The sequence below is a fragment of the Sinohyriopsis cumingii genome, chromosome 12, assembly GCF_028554795.1.
Source record: "Sinohyriopsis cumingii isolate HCF-2022 chromosome 12, ASM2855479v2, whole genome shotgun sequence".
NCBI classification, from domain to species: Eukaryota; Metazoa; Mollusca; class Bivalvia; order Unionida; family Unionidae; genus Sinohyriopsis; species Sinohyriopsis cumingii.
The window spans coordinates 91,819,600-91,831,649 of NC_142972.1; the positions used below are offsets into that span (position 1 = coordinate 91,819,600).

The following is a 12,050-nucleotide window of genomic DNA, read 5'->3' on the forward strand; positions in this document are numbered from 1 at the left end:
TTCTTGACTCAGCATCAGGCATTTATCGTGTTGAATTTGACTGGGATGATCGTTATGACATCCATAGCAATCTTTCTTGATCAATTCCTTAATTTTTTTCTGTCAAGACTATAGCATAACAGGAAACTAAATGTGATTCTTGTTCTGGCCATCTAGACTTCATCATGATGACTTCTTCGTCTTTGTCTTGGGGTTCTCCTTCCTCAGGATCTTCACATTTCATGTCCAAAGAATCCCTACTATACAAACATTGATAAAAGTCTTCCATGACTTCTAATAGTCTAGAATGACTTCTCTCAAACTGTTGGTTTATCTCGTATTGTCCAATTCAGCATACAGGATGACGTTCACCGTATTATCTGCGCGTAGATTTTCTGCAAACTGAAATTCCACACGCATCTGGCCGGATTTTATAGGGTGAAAATGTCCCTCCTCGCTGTCTTGACTTACAATTTGTTAGAGAATCGTTTTCGAAAATGGAGTTTCACTGTAACTTTCCCTTTGGAGAATGGAATATTTTGTCCCAGATCTCCTTTTATAGCAATGTTGACAGTGTCTAAATACGACTTACTGACGGGCAAATAGTGAGGATGTACAAATTCACGGTGTACGTGATAGGTGTTTGCACCTTCCTGGTCATTGTTTGTGGTACTATCCACTTTGAAAGGAATGACACGCAGTAACGGAACAGAGGTGTGTCCCACCACGTTGTACTCCACCACATCGGAATACACAAAGATCAAATTAAGTCCTTGGTTCAGTTCTACCGGGTTTCCAAAAGCTCTGTAAAAATCCATATTACTTTTGATCTTGGGGCTCATATTGTTTGCGACCATTTCTGCATGTCCACCCAAAATTTCAAACAAACTACCATTAAATCTGAGGGACAATGTGTCCGTATCTTGAAATTTGATCACGAGACGATGAGCCACTTTATGATACTCAATCTTCACACTTTTTTTGGCTCTGTTCAGTGCTTTGCCAAAGGCTAAGTTGAACCTGTCCGCAATAGTGTTCACCACTAAAATAATAACCTGAAGGAATTTTCAAGGTGTAGATAATGAAGGCTGGATTGCTGGCTGGTCTTGTGTCCCCTAAAAACCCGATTTTGTTAATTTCTTCCTCCAATTGGGCATTCAGGATTTCCACCTCGAAAGTGTTTTGCTTTTCGGTGATGTTTTTGATTTGTGTTGGGTGAATGATTTCCACTAAAGCCACTTCCCAATGGGCTTCGTGATCTAACTGGATGGTCTGAGGTAATTTGACCGTGTAACAGCACAACGTGTTCTTGGGAAACACCTCCATGGAACTGTCACTGGGTAAGGTTAAGTAAAATTGGTTGTTATTGCTCATAATTCCAGAGTTTTGTGGCTCTCCGAGGCGATACTGGAAGTTAGAGGAGTGTCTCCGCCAAAAATGGGGTTGTTGGAGTGGTGACTGGCACTGACACTGGACACAAGGTTCCCGTTGTTCCCGTTCGAGGAGAATTTCAGGGAGGGATTAGGAAGCGGGTAACCGATGTAACTGCTCAATACAATGGTCCACAAGTGTTTGTCTCCTTGTTGCAAACTCAGATTGGCAATGGCTGCACCGATGACACAATACACCACGAAGGTTTGGCAGAAAAAGACGATTTGCGTTTTAGGCACACGTTTTCCATACCACACCCACAAGGGTTGTGTTTGTAAATCTTGCAGAGAAGAATTGGGTGAAGGAGTGATCGCAGTAGCTGAATCTGTGTAAAAGGGCATGATGGTCACTTCTTTTTATAGTGTGAAGCGTCGATGCAAGAATGAAAACTGGGTGGATATCCTTTCCAACGTACTTTGACTTCTTTGACACGTCGTTTGCCCACTTTACGGTTTCTGCGTTTGACAATGCCTTTGATGTCGTATACGTCGTCTTTTTTGGTGACACGACTTGATTTGAAATAAGTACGGGCTAGCGTTTTGTTGAGTACTTAACACCCATGGCTGTCTTTTTGAGCACCTTTTTCCTCCTTTACCACGCTCGGACAGAAAAATGAGTGTGTGGTGAGACTATTCCCACTCATGTTTAAAGCCTTTCAGTCAGGTTGTTAAGGACTAGTTAGTCCTACACCTGAGTGGCTAAATTTAAAAGTAGTCTGTGAGTACATAAAAGCCTGGGAGATGAGGCTGTCTTTCCTTCCCCAGGAGTAACTAAAAATCACGCGGTGCGTTATTAAACCAGTGATATATGCTCCATTAAAGCGAAAATCACTTTAATTCAAGTAAGCAAGCAAGCAAGTTCGGGTACCGTCTCTAGCACTCTTGATGACACCAACTGTCTGGGTTATTTTCTTTCTTGCAAGCCCCTATGTTCCACTTCTGTTTGTGATAATAACTTGTGATACTTCACATTTTCTAAAGTGGAAATCTTTACAAGCCGTACAAAATACAAAACTTATATGACTTTGGGTTTTGACACTTGCACAGACTCTTCACTTTATAAGTGTCACGAGAAAATTGTATATCCAGTTTTTACCATTTTCAAAAACACGCACACACTTGCAGCTTGACCAGAAATATGTACATCTTGTTTTGTGGATAAGTCACAGACAAGTCCAAGTCCATAGGTGGTTATGAACGTTAGGAATATCCCCTCATTTTTTCAGAAATATCAAAGCTTGTATGTGCATTTTCCCTTTTCCACTCTATATTAGTGCTTAGATTTGTTCCAAAAAAAAAAAGAAAAAAGAAACGAAACAATTTTGAAGAAAAAAACAACTGAATTTTGAATTCAGGTTTCTCTCTGTTTATATTTTTTTCAAGTTGATGGTACATGACAGAGTACATTCGCCTACCTTTCCAAAGTGAGAGACATTTCTTCACATGTCACTGCCTTTGTTAAATTCGGTTTCATTGGTTAGTTATCGTTAATCTTTAATTTTTTGATGCATTTCTTTTTGATAGAAGATTTAAGGCTTTCTAGTGTTGTAACGGTATTTATGTTGTTTAGTCTGTTGATGAAAAATTATCTATAGCAAAGTGCTTAAGACTTTTTCAGGTTTTTTATTATTTCAAGTCCTACAAAAGGAGACCAAGTTTGTCTTCAAAGAGGATTGAAACTCTAAATTACACGGGCGTGAAGGAAAACATCGTTATGTTCATTCTAATCATGCTTGCCGTATCTCTTTGTGTTTTAGAGGTCATATTTCTTCTTAAGTAAATACACGCATCAATAGACAGACAGATTGGGTCATCATCCTTGAGTTTCACTGTACTTTCGGTTCTTTACTTCATACAAACCCCAAATTTATTAGTTTGAAAAAAAAAGATAACATGCTCTTCAATACCGTAACACGTCTGTTCTGACTCTATCGATGTGAGTGTGAGTGTTTATGTTAAAATGTTTAAGTGAGATATAAAAAATGGTCAGCTTGAAAACGCGAACCAATACTGTGACGCTCAGTATTTTGATGTGGTAAGAAGAAATGGTACAACACAGATAAAGAGGGCTTGTAAGTTCACATTTCAGTCTGTCTGCACTGTAATGGTAACAACGCAAGAACATAGGGATTATTATGCCACACAGTCCTAGAACAAAACAATGCATCACCCGTTGTAAGCCATTTCATTGGCTATACTTATTTTCTTACCGCGTTCACTTCGAATTGACTTGAGTAGCTATTCACACAGTGACGAGAATGGCCATGCTTTACTGGGTCTATCCTATAGGCCATTTATATAAAAAAATATTTTAAAAAATTAAACTAATGCACGAACAATGGTTCCATGGGCGATCCCATGGAAATTGTGTCCGTCTTATTGCAAAATACATCAACATTTAATTTAACCGTGCAGATCGCTAGAACAAACCTCTGATCATATACATTTTGAAAAGTGTTGTGTGACACGGATCGCCATTGTCGCTTGGTGTCTGCTTTCTTCTTCGAAAAGAGATCATTTCGTCTTGACTATAAAAATTTAATTTGACTAAGTTTTACGCACTACTTGAACTCATACATTTCACGTTGTAGGTGTAAGCCGTCGTTCTCAGTTTTCTGGATGTTCGTTTTTGCGTTTCTCAGATGTGATACTATTTTTTATGGACCGAACGAAATTTCTTTTGGCGTGAATCAGGACTCGTGGTTTTGTGGCATAAATGGAGAGCATTGATGAAAGCTCAGTTATGTCGTCTTCGAAATCGATGACACGGATCTGAGCTAACACTTCAGGTTTTGTGTGAGGCGATACGCTACATCATTGTCTTTTACTTCCTCAGTGAAATCGTTTCATCATATTGCAAAATTACATTTGACTAGGTTTCATACGCAGCAGGTCCCTGTATATAAGGAGAGTGTCTTAGCGTCGGAGTATTCATTCCACTCTCAAACGATCAAGAAGATGGAAGAGTCAGCACAGATCGACCTGCTGGTCAAATATTTGCTAAAAGTCATACGAAAGCATAATTCACAGGCGAAAGTGGCAACAAAACTATTCTTTTGGTCGTTGATTTGATGAGAGTCATACGAAAGTGTGTGCTAATGAAGTTTGCTATATCTGCAAAGGTAAATGGGTATATGTCTCCAGAATACCTGCTTCGTCTAAGAAAGAGAGACAAAAGTCAAGATACCTAATATCGTTGTCAGGAGAAAGGACACTGGAATTCAGAGTGCCCTACGAGAAAAGAGAAGAAACAGAAACAAGACGAAACAGAGAAGAGGGATTCAGAAGAAGAAGAAGAAATTGAAGATGATGAAGAACTTGTGCCAGAAAAGACATGGAAATGGAAAAATTGACAATGTGAGCCGATGCGTTGGACCTGATGTGAAATTTCATACTACCTTCTAAAAGAGAATAGACCAGAAATGAAAAGTGTCTCTTGGTCTTGACATTGTATAATAAGGATGGCGTGTTTTGTTTTTACTCACACTTTATGAAATTGTGCTCTTTCACCTCTCTCTATCCCTCTGGATCATGTTTTAGTTAGAATTGAAATGGAAGGATGTTTTCCTTCACGCACGCTCTTTAGGCATGTAAGTCCGTAAACAATAGTTAGTCTATTCATCCATCATTTTGTGTCTTGATGTTTCCTAAATCACACACTGATGCCATAAAATAACGGGTTAAATGGGTTTTGTAGTGTTGGGAGTGGGGGGTGGGGTGTAGATGTTTGGCAGAGTTGGTCATTGCAGGTGAGGGCTTAGGTGCTTTCAAAACACTTTTTCTTCTTCACTCTGTGTTGATGGAATATAATGGGTTATTTTCTTCACTCTCTGTTGATAGTATATATAAAGGGTTATTTCTTCACTCCGTGTGGATAGTGTATAATGGTTTTCTTCTTCCCTCTGTGGTGTGTGTGTGTGTGTGTGTGTGTGTGTGTTCGCGTACGTTGTGTAGATCGTGTATTTGGTTGTTTTTTCTTCTTCTCCCGAGTGTGGATAGTATATTTGGGGTTTGTATGCGTTCGCGTACGTTTGTATGGATAGTATATTTAGGGTTTGTATGCGTTCGCGTACATTTGTGTGGATAGTTTATTTGGGGTTTGTATTATCTCCCTTCTGTGTTGATAGTATATTTGGGGTTTGCTTTTTTCCTCTTCCCTCTGTGTGTGTGTGTGTGTGTGTGTGTGCGTGTGTCTGCGCGCGCGCGCGTGTGTATGTGTGTATTGGTCTCTGTTTGTCCCTATAAAACTCATTTTATCACTATCAGATACACTCTACCTACCTACCTACAGTAGCGCGTATTCAGGTCAGCCACTTGCAACACTGTTGCCATTTATCCCCTAGTGTTCAGTACAGTGACGTCACTGACGCTGGAAATTTTGAGACTATAAATATGGACTTGGGGATTTCCACATTTTGTAGCTATACATATATACTAGAGTTCATAAACAGGAACGTCACTCAAGCTGAGGCTATAAAAAGATAGTGGGATTTTCCAATGGAATAACCCACAAGTTGGAGCTATAAATAGATAGTGGGATTTCATAGGAATTTCAGCTGATTACAGATACATAGGTATTTATCCACGATCGTCAAACAAGTTGATATTGTAAGTAGTTACTAATTTTATCCATTTTAGTCTAAACCATTGTAACTTAATTTTCGGGGATATGTTTATTTTCCTTTAAATTCTGGGACAATTTCGTCATTTTAGCGTTACTTTTAGTCACATCCATTTTGTCGTTGAGCATTTCCTTGATTATAGCTATTTATAGCATCATTACAAATATGCAAATTTTTGAACACCCCAGCAAGATTTCAGGTCTTGGTAATGCTTTATATATAAATCTCACGCTTGTACTAGTGTATGTATGTTTCTGTCTCTGTTGTGTTTGACCCTCTACCATCATTGTCCCTAGACAATCCCACCATGTTCAATTCCCCTTGACGCTATACAGACCCACCATGTTCAATTTCCATATGTTAAATTCCCCTAGTCCCTAGACAGACCCACACTCTATTCCCATGTTCAATTCCCCTTGACGCTCAACAGTCCCACAATTTTTCTCCATGTTAATTTCCCATTGTCGAAAGATTGTCCCACGATTTTTCTCCATGTTAATTTCCCTTGTCGCTCAACAGTCCCACGATTTTTCTCCATGTTAATTTCCCTTGTCGCTATATGTTCCCACGATTTTTCTCCATGTTAAATTTTCATTGTCGCGATATGTTCCCGGGGGGGGGGGGGGGTCTGTAATGCTAATTCCCATTGTCGCTATAGTATCCCACTTTACTACTCCTGTTCTCGTCACAAGATGTGGACTAATGTTGAATCATCTACCCTCCTATCGTCGATGTTGTTCCGAACGGACTCACCAATGTATGTCAAATCATCGTGGACAAACATCCGGATCACCGATACGAGCGTTTGGAAAAGAAGGATCTATATAGAGAGACAAGGCTGACTGAAGAGATTCCTCATCTACGGTTCAGAAGTCAGACGAAGATTAAGGGAGAGAAGAAGATCTATGCGATGCCCTCCATGTTAATGGAATGGTGTTGACAAAAAACCAACAGCCCTTTTCAGGGCCACTCTACTGTCTAGAAAAGATTTACTCTCTTGAATACACAAATTTTGTAGTCGATTTCATATTTTATATGTGATAGATTCATGTTCACCAATCTATGTATATGTGTTATATATCTATATATCTCTAATAAATTTATCTCTACCTAGAGTAGCCCGTATTCAGGCCAGACCCTTGTCACATTGTTGCAAATGTCCAGTACCGTGACGTCACCCCACCTGTTCCTTTCCTTTTAAACCCAACTTTCCCTTGTCCGTATACAGTCCAAATATTCTCCATGTTAGATTCCCGTTGTACGTAAACGTTCCGAGGGTGATCTGAAAAGTCGTGTCCGTAAACGTTCCCAAGGTGGTGGTGGCGGTGGGTATCCGTAATGTATTTCTCCATTGTCCGTAAAGTATCCTCCTTCACTGCTATCGTCTACCGTACTCCAACCGGTACTATATCATACAATGTGACATTAAACGCATTTGACATTTTCTGTTGAAAAAAGATTTTGTCTGTATATAATATTTTATTTATCCAGAAAGACACTTGTTCTTTTATTTAAATTCGTGCAAGAAAATATATACTTTTATATGTTAATGGTTGTGGAAATGCGTCTGGGGCTTTTTTTTTTTAAATACTCACAACCAATTATAAGGTGCATACCTCAATCAGAATGAACGAAATTATTCCTTCTTCTTTCACGCTAAATAATACAATGATTTAATATTGAATTTATTTAATTCGTTGAATAATTCCAGCTTATTCGAGCCTTGGCAAGCAAGCACAAGGTAATATTCAACTCGTTCATAAATTCAGTATGAAATCATTACCCATTTGAGATCAACTATGTGAAGTGTTCGCTACTTTGTTTCTCCTACTTACTACGCAAAATGTTTACATTCCGCACTAAAACCATTGCATACGAAATATCATAGAAAATGAGTTTCCTTAACTGAGAATTAAAATTTAAATGGTTAAAAAAATTAATCATAAAAGTTATATGCACAGTTGATAAAACGCGCAGTGTTTTGAGTGTTTGTATTTGTGCGGATCCAGGAACAACTTCACTCCATTTGGTCCACTTAAAATGCAGATACATTACACTCCTAAAGGGAGGTAACTCACTTAGAATGCTATGACTAGTTTTATTCGTTCCGGTCATTAAAGAAGCTACCAGTCTGCAACCACCTGTATGTTGACGTCATAACGCAACAACAATGGCGTGATCAACATTTAATAAATCGAAAGTGGAGAACGACAATGTTACTTCATGTGCATTGGTTCACATGATTTAATCGGCGTATTTTTGAGTTTAAGGTATTTATGTAACGTTTTCCATATAACTTACATGTTTAATATTAATGACAAATTTTGTATTAGGCTACGATAAAGGGGCTATGTTTGGCAAGGTGGGTTGGTGGAATGCTGCCGTAACGCTGGTATGTGAAAACGCACTGTTGATTTCATTGTTGCCATGAACGACCGTGATGTCACTCTAGTACTGTCCTCTAACAAATAATCGCATTATTAGATGTGTTGTAAATGTATCTTAACTTTTCTTTTTTATTTTCTTCTTTTAACCGATTCCTAGCACAGGGGCTCGCACAGGGGTTATTACAAAGAAAATTTGGAGTATCCGTCCTTGAATCAGGTTAGAACCCCCATCCCTTGATTCAAGGACGAATACACCAGATTTTCTTTGTAACGAATCCTGGTGGGGACTCGTATCATTGCTTAAAATTGACCTGTCATACATGTACTATATAATAATTACAAGGGAGGACACTTCCCTCCTTTCTCGCGCGACCCATTTAAGAATAAACGCTGTTATTTCAAGCCACATTTCGCGGAGCATAATAAATTTGTTACCGATGTTTAGCTCAGGCATTCTACTGTGTATCCCTATCAGAAGTTTGTCTTAATATTATACCTTTAAGGAATGCCAAATCATTTTCCCATGGCACCGCTCGACATGTACCTGATCGCGCCCGCTTAATATGCAAAAACAACTCCCTGATTGGAATACTACTTTCCCATTGGCCAACTGAAAATAAGTTATAAATAAATACAGGACGTCATTTTCTTTTAACCAGTGAAAGGACAGTATTCTGTTCAACGCTTTGTTCTTGCATTTTAAGCGGGCTGTAGCTTCATCTTCCACATCTACATATACATAAAATTTTCCCAAGCAATGCCAATGTGTCCGTATTTCTGAATGAGACAATGAAATCTGATCGAGTATTACATTTTCCATAGTTGTTGTTGATTGGAAAAAATGTATTATCTTGCAAGTTTCATTTTCAGCATGTTAATTATAATTTATATTGTTGATAGCATGCTTGTATCATCATAAGTGGTGATATCTTCAAAAGAATAGCTCGTAGACGAAAACACAAGTCACGTGTTTAATCAACACACACACAAAAGTAACTCCTTCAAGACCACTACAGAATAGAGAGTAACAGTTGTCTTTCTTAGATCATATCAACATCCCTTTTTCTCTAACGAAACTAATTGAGATCTAAACAAAACATCAATTTATGAACAAGTTAACAGGTTATAAAATTTACAGTTACAAAAAGTACTGGCTTTGGATTTTTTGACTTAGATAAAAATTATTGACTAGACTTTAACTGAAAATGATTTAAAGAAGACAGGATTTTATACTATGCAGTCATCAAAATGCAATGCAAATAAATTCAACTAATTTAGCTAACAATAACTGTAACACTTGAAAACATTTCTAGATCACTACAGGGGATTATTATGTCCCTCACAACTGCATAAAACTGACTCAAAACCTCACATAGTCTTTGAGATAGGTTGGCGTCTTCACTTCGTGCCTGGGTCTTATAACTGGTGTAGTCGCTGATTCCAGGCATGTCGACTCTGGTACGGGACGCCTCTGATCAGGTTCCGTTACATGCGTGTCAGCCGTTTGCTCCTGTACAGTTGTTCTTTCCAGTGATTTATCGCGGATTTGTACTGGGATTGATGTCGGTCTTATGTGTTCACTATTTCTCTTGTATTGAACACCATCCGTTGAAGTTACAATACAGTTTCGGTCGTTTGATTCTGTAATAACACCTTTTCTCCAGGGTTTATCTGGTTTGTGTCGGAAATATACAGGCTGACTGTTTTCAAGTTTTAGTTTAATTCTAGCACTACGGTCATAACTTTTCTTGATACAGTCCTTCCTAGCATCTCGCTTCTTGTTTCTGGGCGACTTCTTTTGAACCAAAGGTAGCATTGATCTTGTTTCTCTCCCAAACATCATTTGGGCCGGACTTAGACCAGTGTCCTGTCTTGGAGTATTCCTTAGTTCTAGCAGTGCTTCGTACTGATCAGTCCTAGAGTTCAGGCATTTAACCATCATGCCTTTTATAATCTTCACACCGGCTTCGGCTTTGCCATTTGACTTTGGGTGATGAGGAGAAGTCACGTGATGTTGAATGCCCCACTGTTTCGTGAACTGACTGAATTCGTCAGACATAAATTGTGATCCACCATCGCTGATGATTATTCTAGGTATTCCAAATTGTGCAAACTGCTTCTTGAGTTTGATAATAACTTGACTTGATGATGTTGTGGTGAGTAAATCAACGTCTATAAAATTTGAGTAATAATCAATCGCCAGCAAATAGTTTCTACCCTGTATTTCAAACAAGTCTAACCCAATTTTCTCCCATGGGTAGTTGCCGTCATCATGTTGCCGCAGGGGCTCTTTCTGGAGTTTTGGCTTTCTCTCCATGCAGTGTTCACAATTGTCTGCTAATTGTCTTATTTCTTGATTCATTCCCAGCCAGAAAACGGTTCCTCGTGCTCTCCTAACCATACTGTCAAAGCCAAGGTGGGCACTATGTAAACGTTCTTTAATTTGTCCTCTCCAAGCTTTTGGAATTAAAACAGCTTCCCCTTTCAGTATTATACCGTCATAAAAGCTCAGTGTGTCTCTGATAGAGAAATAAGGTCTCACTTCAGGCTTTAGGTCATTTTTGTTTTTGGGCCATCCTTCTATAATACGGTCAATCAACAACTGACAAGTTGTGTCTTTGGCAGTTTCTCTCCTGATTTCTGTAATTCGCGCATCCGGAATTTTATCAAACATTTCGACCTCACATACTTTCAGCCTAGTCAGTTCAGTGTCATCTGACAAACTATAAGCACGACTTAGTGTGTCCGCAATGATTAATTCAGATCCTTTGACGTACCGAAACGTAACATTGTATCTAAACATCTTCATTAGAATGTCTTGTAGCCGCTTTGGTGCTTGACTGAGTGGTTTCTTCAGGATGGTTTCCAGAGGTTTATGGTCGTTTTCAACAATCATTGGGCGACCATATGTGTACTGATCGAACCTCTCTAGCCCATACAATACTGCAAGCGCTTCTTTTTCTATTTGTGCCCAGTTCCTTTCAGCTGGTTTCAAAGATCTTGATGCAAACTCAAGTGGGTGTCCATCTTGCAGCAGAGCAGCTCCTAGGCCATCTTTACTACTATCAACTTGTAGTACCAAGTCCTTATTTGGATCGTAGATTGCTAACACATCTGTTTGCTTTAACAGTTGTTTCACTCTTTCAAAAGCTTCCGTGCATTGTTTTGTCCATTTCCACGGTGTGTTCTTTCTAGTCAGGTTTCTCAATGGTTCAAGAGTCTCAGACAGATTTGGCACAAATTTAGCCATATACTGTACCAATCCACAAAATTGCTTGATTTCAGTAATGTCCGTCGGAGCATTCATTTCAAGAACAGCTTTGATTTTATCGTTATCTGGCTTGATACCTTGTGGCGTGATTCTGTGTCCATGGAAAGTGATTTCAGGGCCCATATCCTTCTTTCCTTCATTCAAAACAATGTGCCTCTCTTCACAGCGTTTGTAAAGCTTTGCCAGCTTTTCATCATTGTCTTTCTGAGCTGCTATTTCATTATCACCACAACCAACGATGATAATATCATCCGCAATTGTAAATATGCCTTCAAGGTCGCTAAGAGCTTCATTCAGTTTCTGCTGAAATATTTCACTGGATACATTCAGTCCGAATGGTAGTCGAGCCCATCTGTATCTT

The 12,050-nt window shown here is 38.9% G+C and overlaps 1 protein-coding gene across 1 annotated transcript in view; it reads left to right on the forward strand.

The window, feature by feature from the left end:
* Positions 1-8,172: 8,172 nt before the first annotated feature.
* Positions 8,173-12,050, forward strand: part of LOC149786979 (TPR and ankyrin repeat-containing protein 1-like) — a 141,854-nt gene continuing 137,976 nt past the window's right edge. Inside the window, exon 1 of the mRNA XM_089977525.1 lies at positions 8,173-8,301. The gene's annotated coding sequence lies outside the window, so the exon portion shown is untranslated. The remainder of the gene's footprint in view (positions 8,302-12,050) is intronic.